Genomic DNA, 7,911 nt, shown 5'->3' with positions numbered 1-7,911 from the left:
TCTTCATAGAATACCCAAAGGAAACTGTTGGGTACACCTTCTATCAGAGATCCATAGGCAAGATCTTTGTTGCTAAAAGTGGATCCTTTCTAGAGAGGGAGTTTCTCTCGAAAGAAGTGAGTGGGAGGAATGTTGAACTTGCTGAGGTAATTGTACCTTCTCCCGAATTGGAAAGTAGTTCATCACAGAAATCAGTTCTAGTGATCTCTACACCAATTAGTGAGGAAGCTAATGATGATGATCATGAAACTTCATATCAAGTTACTACCGAACCTCGTAGGACAACCAGAGTATGGTCCGCACTAGAGCGATACGGTAATCCTTCTGGAAGTCATGTTACTAGACCATGACGAATCTACGAACTATGAGGAAGCGCTGATGAGCCCAGATTCCGCGAAATGTCTTGAGGCCATGAAATCTGAGATGGGATCCATGTATGAGAACAAAGTATGGACTTTGATTGACTTTCCCAATGATTGGTGAGTCATTAAGAATAAATGGATCTTCAAGAGGAAGACGGACGCCGATAGTATTGTTACTATCTACAAAGCTTGAATTGACGCAAAATGTTTTCAACAAGTTCAAGGTGTTTACTACGATGAGATTTTCTCACTCGTATCGATGCCTAAAAGTCTGTCTGAATCATGTTAGCAGTTGCCACATTTTATGGAATCTGGCAAATGGATGTCAAAACTGTATTCCTTAATGGATTTCTTAAAGAAGAGCTGTATATGATGCAACCAGAAGGTTATGTCGATCCTAAAGGTGCTAACAAAGCGAGCAAGCTCCAGCGATCCATCTATGGACTGGTGCTAGCATCTCGGAGTTGGAATATATGCTTTGATAAAGTGATCAAAGCATATGGTTTTACACAGACTTGCGATGAAGGCTGTATTTACAAGAAAGTGAGTGGGAGCACTACAACATTTCTGATAAGTATATGTGAATGACATATTGTTGATCAGAAATAATGTAGAATTTTCTGGAAAGCATAAAGGAGTGTTTGAAAAGAGTTTTTCAAAAAAAGACCTCGATGAAGCTGCTTACACATTGAGCATCAAGATCTATAGAGATAGATCAAGACGCTTGATAAGTTTTTTCAATGAGTACATACCTTGACAAGATTTTGAAGTAGTTCAAAATGGAACAGTCAAAGAAGGAGTTCTTGCCTGTGTTGCAAGGTGTGAAGTATGCTATGATGTTTACCAGTCCTATTGTATACCTTAGCATTTTTCTGGCAAGGGAGTATAATAGTGATCTAGGAGAAGATCACCGGACAGCGGTCAAAATTATCCTTAGAGGACTAAGGAAATATTTCTCGGTTATGGAGGTGATAAAAGAGTTCGTCGTAAAGAGTTACGTTGATGAAAGCCTTTTACATCGATCTAGATGACTCTAAGTCTCGATCTGGATACATATTGAAAGTGGGAGCAATTAGCTAGAGTAGCTCCGTGCAGAGCATTGTAGACATAGAAATTTGCGAAATACATACAGATCTGAATGTTGCAGACCCATAGACTAAACTTCTCTCACAAGCAAAACATGATTACTCTTTGGGTATTAATCACATAGCGATATGAACTAGATTATTGACTCTAGTAAACCCTTTGGGTATTAGTCACATGGAGATGTGAACTAATCACATAAAGATGTGAAGTAGATTATTGACTCTAGTGCAAGTGGAAGATTGAAGGAAATATGCCCTAGAGGCAATAATAAAATTATTATTTATTACCTTATATCATGATAAATGTTTATTATTCATGCTAGAATTGTATTAACCGGAAACTTAGTACATGTGTGAATACAAAGACAAACAGAGTGTCACTAGTATGCCTCTACTTGACTAGCTCGTTAATCAAAGATGGTTAAGTTTCCTAGCCATGGACAAGAGTTGTCATTTGATGAATGGGATCACATCATTAGAGAATGATGTGATTGAGTTGACCCATCCGTTAGCTTAGCACGATGATCGTTTAGTTTGTTGCTATTGCTTTCTTCATAACCTATACGTGTTCGTATGACTATGAGATTATGCAACTCCCGATTATTGGAGGAACACTTTGTGTGCTACCAAACGTCACAACGTAACAGGGTGATTATAAATGTGATCTACAGGTGTCTCCGATGGTACTTGTTGAGTTGGCATAAATCGAGATTAGAATTTGTCACTCCGATTATCGGAAAGGTATCTCTGGGACCTGTTGGTATTCACTACACCACGACACCACAACAACGACATGCATCTGTTGGCATAGCTGTACATTAGCGACACATTATCTATCCGAAAGAACGCCGACACACCAATTGTCGACATTGTTTAGTTGATAGACACTCTATCCGTCGGTAGTTCACAAACATTTCCCTATATAAATTGTGTCGGCGTATGTACCTTTTGCGGATAGATTATGTGTCGGCCATGCTCTTCAACGGAAAAAGTGTTGGCGTTTCTCACATCCAGCCCACCAGTTTCCATGCGTGGGCCATGACCCAAGTATTGAGAGGCTACAGCCGAGCGTGCGAGCGGCCCAAATCCCAGATATTTTCCAAGTCACCACGCTCCTCTGAACACAAGCACACTATCTCACCCTGGCCACACACAAACCTAAACCTAAATCGCACACCAGCCACCGCCACCCTTCCTCTCCGTCGATTCGGTCATGCCGCTGCACGTCCCACCGTCGCCCGCGGAAGCCTGCGCCACCCGAAGCTCCCGTCCAGCTCGCAGTGCAGCCCCACCACCAGCAGCCTGAGGTGAAGCCCCGTCGTCAGCTCATCCGGCGACCGACGCCGCGTCTGCCGATTCGGTCGCGCCGCTGCGCCTCCACCGCCAGCGGCGCCACGCGGCCACCCGAAGCTCTTGCCCAGCCCGCGGTGCATCCCTACGTGTCGCCCTGGCGATGGACGACCCACCCACCGATTTGCGCTGGTGCTTCTCCGACTGCCATTAGTCCCCCCCAAAGCATCCTTACACCCCGTGCTTCCATCCACAGCCAAGGAGCCGCACAAACCCCTGCATCCCGAGGTGGCAGCCAGCCGTCCCTCTTCCACCTCCGGTGATGGCTCCCTATTCCCCCTTGTCCTGCCCTCCTTTAAATCCAACCGTTGCATCCTGTATGTATTCTTTTATGCGATTCCTCATGATTGTGTGATATTTCCCATGAGATCTTCCTGGTTTAGCATTGAACTGAATAATATCATCTCTGCAGCGTCTTCAATTGAATCTATTTACAGAGGGAAAACTCCACAAGAGGCTTCTGAAGCTTGGTCAACACCTACATGAGGTCAGAATAGTAACAGACTGAACTTATTATCATGTTTTCATGGCACAGTCTCTATATTGATAGGAACAGACTTAACTTATTGATTGACCTTGACCTATTTGTGCAGATGGTCATCTTAATTATTCCATCATTACCCTTAGTTTTGAATGGAACATATTGTTTATCATTAGCTTGTAGTTCTAAAAAAATTTACACTTGAATCTTAGCTCATGTTGCAAATTTAAAATAATTACAGTACAAACATCTGAAACTAAAACGATACATTTTTTGTGTTGTAGCCAAATATATTTTCCTACAACGGTTTGGCTTATCTTTGTTGTTTGCTTATTTTGAATTTCCCTGATATGACCAACCTATAACTCGTATGTGCCGCTGGATAAGGCCATGTCTTTCGTGGGTGGTGCTTGGCTGATTTGTACATGGATACTATTAAAGAATGGTACAAACATACTCCCTCCGTCCCTAGTGTCAAAAAACGTCTTACATTATGGGACAAAAGGAGTATATCGTAGGCGATTGTGATCAACCTCTAATTTTCTACGAAGGAAACCCGTTATACTTATTTAATTCGCCTAGTCATGATGTGGCAACGATTCATGCTCTTCTCTGCCAAGGTGCCCATGGTGTGTCTTATTTGAATTATACTGCATGACATTCATCCTCATCTCCTCCTCCATGTGCGTCACTGTCTCCATGCTCCACCCCTTCATGATCTAGCAGGGTCACTGGATCTGTTGCTAATGTGGCTATTGGCGAGCTCCTTTCCTCCAAGCGCGAGGCTGCTGAGGGAGGGGCCAATGTTACCTTCTTTTTTTTGTCCTACTGCATGTCCATCAACCTGCCCACAGAATCATGACCCGTATAAGCTCCAAACTCTGCCAACTAATTTGCACAACAATGTAATTAATGGTACACCAATTAAATGTTTTTTTGCACTACTTGTATTGATGCTACTTCTCTTTCAGAATTTTAGTGACGTGCTTCTATCTATCTATATATCAACTAATGGATTCAACTCTCATGCCCTAGGATTATGAAAGGTTGATCCAAGCCAGCTTCAGAAGGAGCTCAAGGCATACAGGAAGACCGAGGACGAGGGGATGAACACACTTTTGAACACTACCTCCATTTCTGTGCAGTTTCTCTCAAGGTCAGCTTAACCAATACCATTCTGAAAATCATGCTGCATATATTCGCTTCTCGTCAATTCACAAAAAGAAACAAAACACGAACTTACAGATGCAAGCTGAAATGCTGGTGATCAAGAAGAACAGTCCTGTGAATGGCATCATCAAGCTCATCGAACAGCATTACATCACAAACCATGTCATGGGAACATCTTCCTTCTCACCGTGTGTCCAGATCAAATACAGCTTCATAACAAGGATTCATCTATAAACATGCACATCAAAATTGCCCGCAGACTTCTATATATATAGGTAAATACTGATTTTTTTAGGTAGGAGGTCCTATTCTTTAAGGATCCATTTGATCCACTTGTTCATTGTAAATACTGATTTGTGCACCAAACATCAGTCATGCCTTGTTCCAACTGAGGCATCCCTGCACTATGCATATACGTGATTTTGTTTTACTGCTAGCAATGTGTCCCATTTATTTTATACTTCTTAGATGTTTGCCTTAAACTGGTGCACATAATTTTCACTAGTCTGGTCAGTATAAACGACATGTTTGACAACTACATTTCATTCTTTTTTGATAGAAGCTGGTATATGCCAAGTTGCCAACCTATTTTACCTTGTTCACTATGTGACTTCTTTTGTATAACCTATCTGTCTGAATACCATTTGCACAAATCTCTCTGCATGAACTTGCTATGCTAGGTTGTCTTAGTACCATGTGTTTCTTAATGACATTTGAAGTGCAGGTTACATCTGATCTCTAATGCATTTGCATTGTAATATTGTAAAGTAATCAATTTTGAAGGTGTTCTTAGTATTGGGCAATTTCTTATAGTTCAATCTTTACTGATGTTACAAATTTAGAATAATTGTAGTATAGACATCTGAAACTAAAAAGACTCATTGGTTATATACAGGCACTAAGATGTGATAAATCATGATGGCACACTATCAACTTATATAAGTTCCTTGAGGGTAAAAGCAAGTAATGAACAAGGTACTAGCTTTCTATCCATTCTTTTCTTTATTCCGACGTGAACTATGTTGTCCTCCCTGAAATGGTGAAAAATGTCTATATAACCATGTTATGCATGATTTTGCTATGTGTGTAACATTTCAAGGGCAACTTCTTAGCTCAACTGATGGCTGGATGTCCTTTATTACAAGCGTGCATGCTCTAACCATTTGTTCTTTCTTGTCGTGATGGAAGATGTAACACCATTTACTTGCTAGGTCACTTTCTTACATTTTCTAAACAGAATCATTCGAGTTTCAATTCTAAATCAGATTTGCTTACTAATGGATATCAATAATTATGCTAGGTCTGTGAATAGTTTAGTGGCTTGTAGATGAACTGAGTGCCTGTAGTAATTAAATGGACTATAGATGAACTCAGAGCACATAGTAAATGGCTGGCATGATTTTATTATAAATTGTGTGAAGATCATCCTAGCAATTACTCACACTAGACAATGCCTAACTAGAGTGCATCTATTGAACCAAGATGCATGTGTAACCATATGGTCTTCGAAATGGCTTTTTTTACCAAGTGCATTTCCTGCTATCACACATATGACTTCTGGTACATGTACAAGTGCATATCTGATTATTTGATGGTTGAGGGCCTTCAAATACAAATTTGTAAAGTTACAATAAGAACCTTATTTGTTATGCCTTGGAACAGATCCGAGTCAATGAGTGCATAATTTTTCTATTAAGGCATGTGATAAACTAGTTGATAGCCTGACTTTTGTTGGTGCTTTGTTAAGGATATCTTCTGTAACCAAATTATTTGTAGTACATATTCTATTTTTAGATCTTTGGGATCAAAGGCAACTCACAAATTTGAACAAATTCTCATTTCTAATATTGCTCAAACATGTAAGTTCTTTTGCAGCGAAATGGCACATCCAGAAGTTGATACAAGATGTTTTGATGGTCGGTTTTGTTCATAACATGTTTGGCACATTTTGTGGATATGGAAGTTGATGTCAGCTTGGTGATCGAAGAGATTTGGTCTCTTCCTTAATATTTTGTAGTAGTCAAGTGATCGAACAATTGGGTCTCTTAGGAGCCTAGCCATCATATTTTGTAATAGACCATGTCTTGTATGTCAACTTATTTACTTATTGGTTGTAGCTGACTTGAGTGTAGGAAACTACTGAATCTTCTATATATGCTTGAATGAATGTATTAATCAATGGTATGTTATGATGAATCGAAGAGTATGTTTTGTTTGTTTATGTATTGCACACTGAACATAAATTGAATATTATGAATGTCATTTCATGTTAAAATATGGTGCATTTGCATTTGTGCTGAAACGTAGAATGCTGGCAGCAAATGTGTCGGCAAAACTATTGAGCGTCGCACTATCTGTCGGTGGACCCGCTAATAGATGAACTGTCGGCATAGCAATGGGTGTCATAGTATCTGTCGGCATAGCACACTGTCAGATGAACTGTGGGCATAGCACTGTCTGTTGGCGTACAAATGTCTGTCGGCGTAGACCTCACCAAGCCTGTCATAGTATGTGTCGGCAAAGATTTATCTGTCGGGAAAGACCTTTCCTGACAGGACTATAGGCGACAACTCCTTTATGTCGGTAAAAGTCTTTGCCGACACTAAATGTGTCGCCTTAGGTGACATATACCGACACATTGTTTGATGCTGTTTTGAGTGTCGTGGTGTAGTGAATGCACATCACTATAAGCCTTGCAAGCGATGTAACTAATGAGTTAGTTGCCGGATGATGCATTACGGAACAAGTAAAGATACTTGCCGGTAACGAGATTGAACTAGGTATTGAGATACTGACGATCGAATCTCGGGCAAGTAACATACCGATGACAAACGGAACAGCGTATGTTGTTATGCGGTTCGACCGATAAAGATCTTCGTAGAATATGTAGGAACCAATATGGGCATCCAAGTTCCGCTATTGGTTATTGACCAGAGAAGTGTCTCGGTCATGTCTACATAGTTCTCGAACCCGTAGGGTCTGCACGCTTAACGTTCATTGACGATATAGTATTTATGAGTTATGTATGTTGGTAACCGAATGTTGTTCGGAGTTCCGGATAAGATCACAGACATGACGAGGAACTCCGGAATGGTCCGGAGATAAAGTTTGATATATGGGATAATAGTGTTTGGTCTTCGGAAGGGTTCCGGAATTCACCGGAAGGGGTTCCGAATGTTTCCCGAAATGTTTGGGTATGAGAATACTTTATTTGGGCCAAAGGGGAAAGCCCACAGGGTTTTTGGAAGCGCAAAAGGAAGTTTTGCGGAGTCCAAGAGCCAGACGCCAGGGTCCCTGACGTCTGGCCCTCGAGTCCAAGAAGGACTCTTGCCTTTTGGGTGAAACCGACTTTGTTGAGGCTTTTACTCCAAGTTTCGACCCCAAGGCTGAACATATAAATAGAGGGGTAGGGCTATCACCCAAGACACATCAAGAAACACCAAGTCGTGTGCCGGCAACCCCG

The 7,911-nt window shown here is 41.1% G+C and overlaps 1 long non-coding RNA gene across 4 annotated transcripts; it reads left to right on the top strand.

The window, feature by feature from the left end:
* The first annotated feature begins 2,569 nt into the window (after positions 1 to 2,569).
* Positions 2,570 to 6,644, top strand: LOC119356414. Of its 4 annotated transcripts, none has more exons than XR_005171934.1 (6): positions 2,570 to 3,114; positions 3,210 to 3,284; positions 4,314 to 4,434; positions 4,524 to 4,723; positions 5,344 to 5,423; positions 6,324 to 6,644. It is a non-coding gene; the product is annotated as an uncharacterized LOC119356414 (long non-coding RNA). The 4 variants fall into 4 exon arrangements; XR_005171935.1 differs by having other exon boundaries at positions 6,313 to 6,644; XR_005171936.1 differs by having other exon boundaries at positions 2,570 to 3,056; positions 5,344 to 6,644.
* Positions 6,645 to 7,911: the final 1,267 nt, after the last annotated feature.

The sequence above is a fragment of the Triticum dicoccoides genome, chromosome 2A (assembly GCF_002162155.2).
Source record: "Triticum dicoccoides isolate Atlit2015 ecotype Zavitan chromosome 2A, WEW_v2.0, whole genome shotgun sequence".
Taxonomy (NCBI): Eukaryota; Viridiplantae; Streptophyta; class Magnoliopsida; order Poales; family Poaceae; genus Triticum; species Triticum dicoccoides.
The sequence above is the reverse complement of the archived record's forward strand: the minus strand, read 5'-3'. Positions and strand labels throughout refer to the sequence as shown.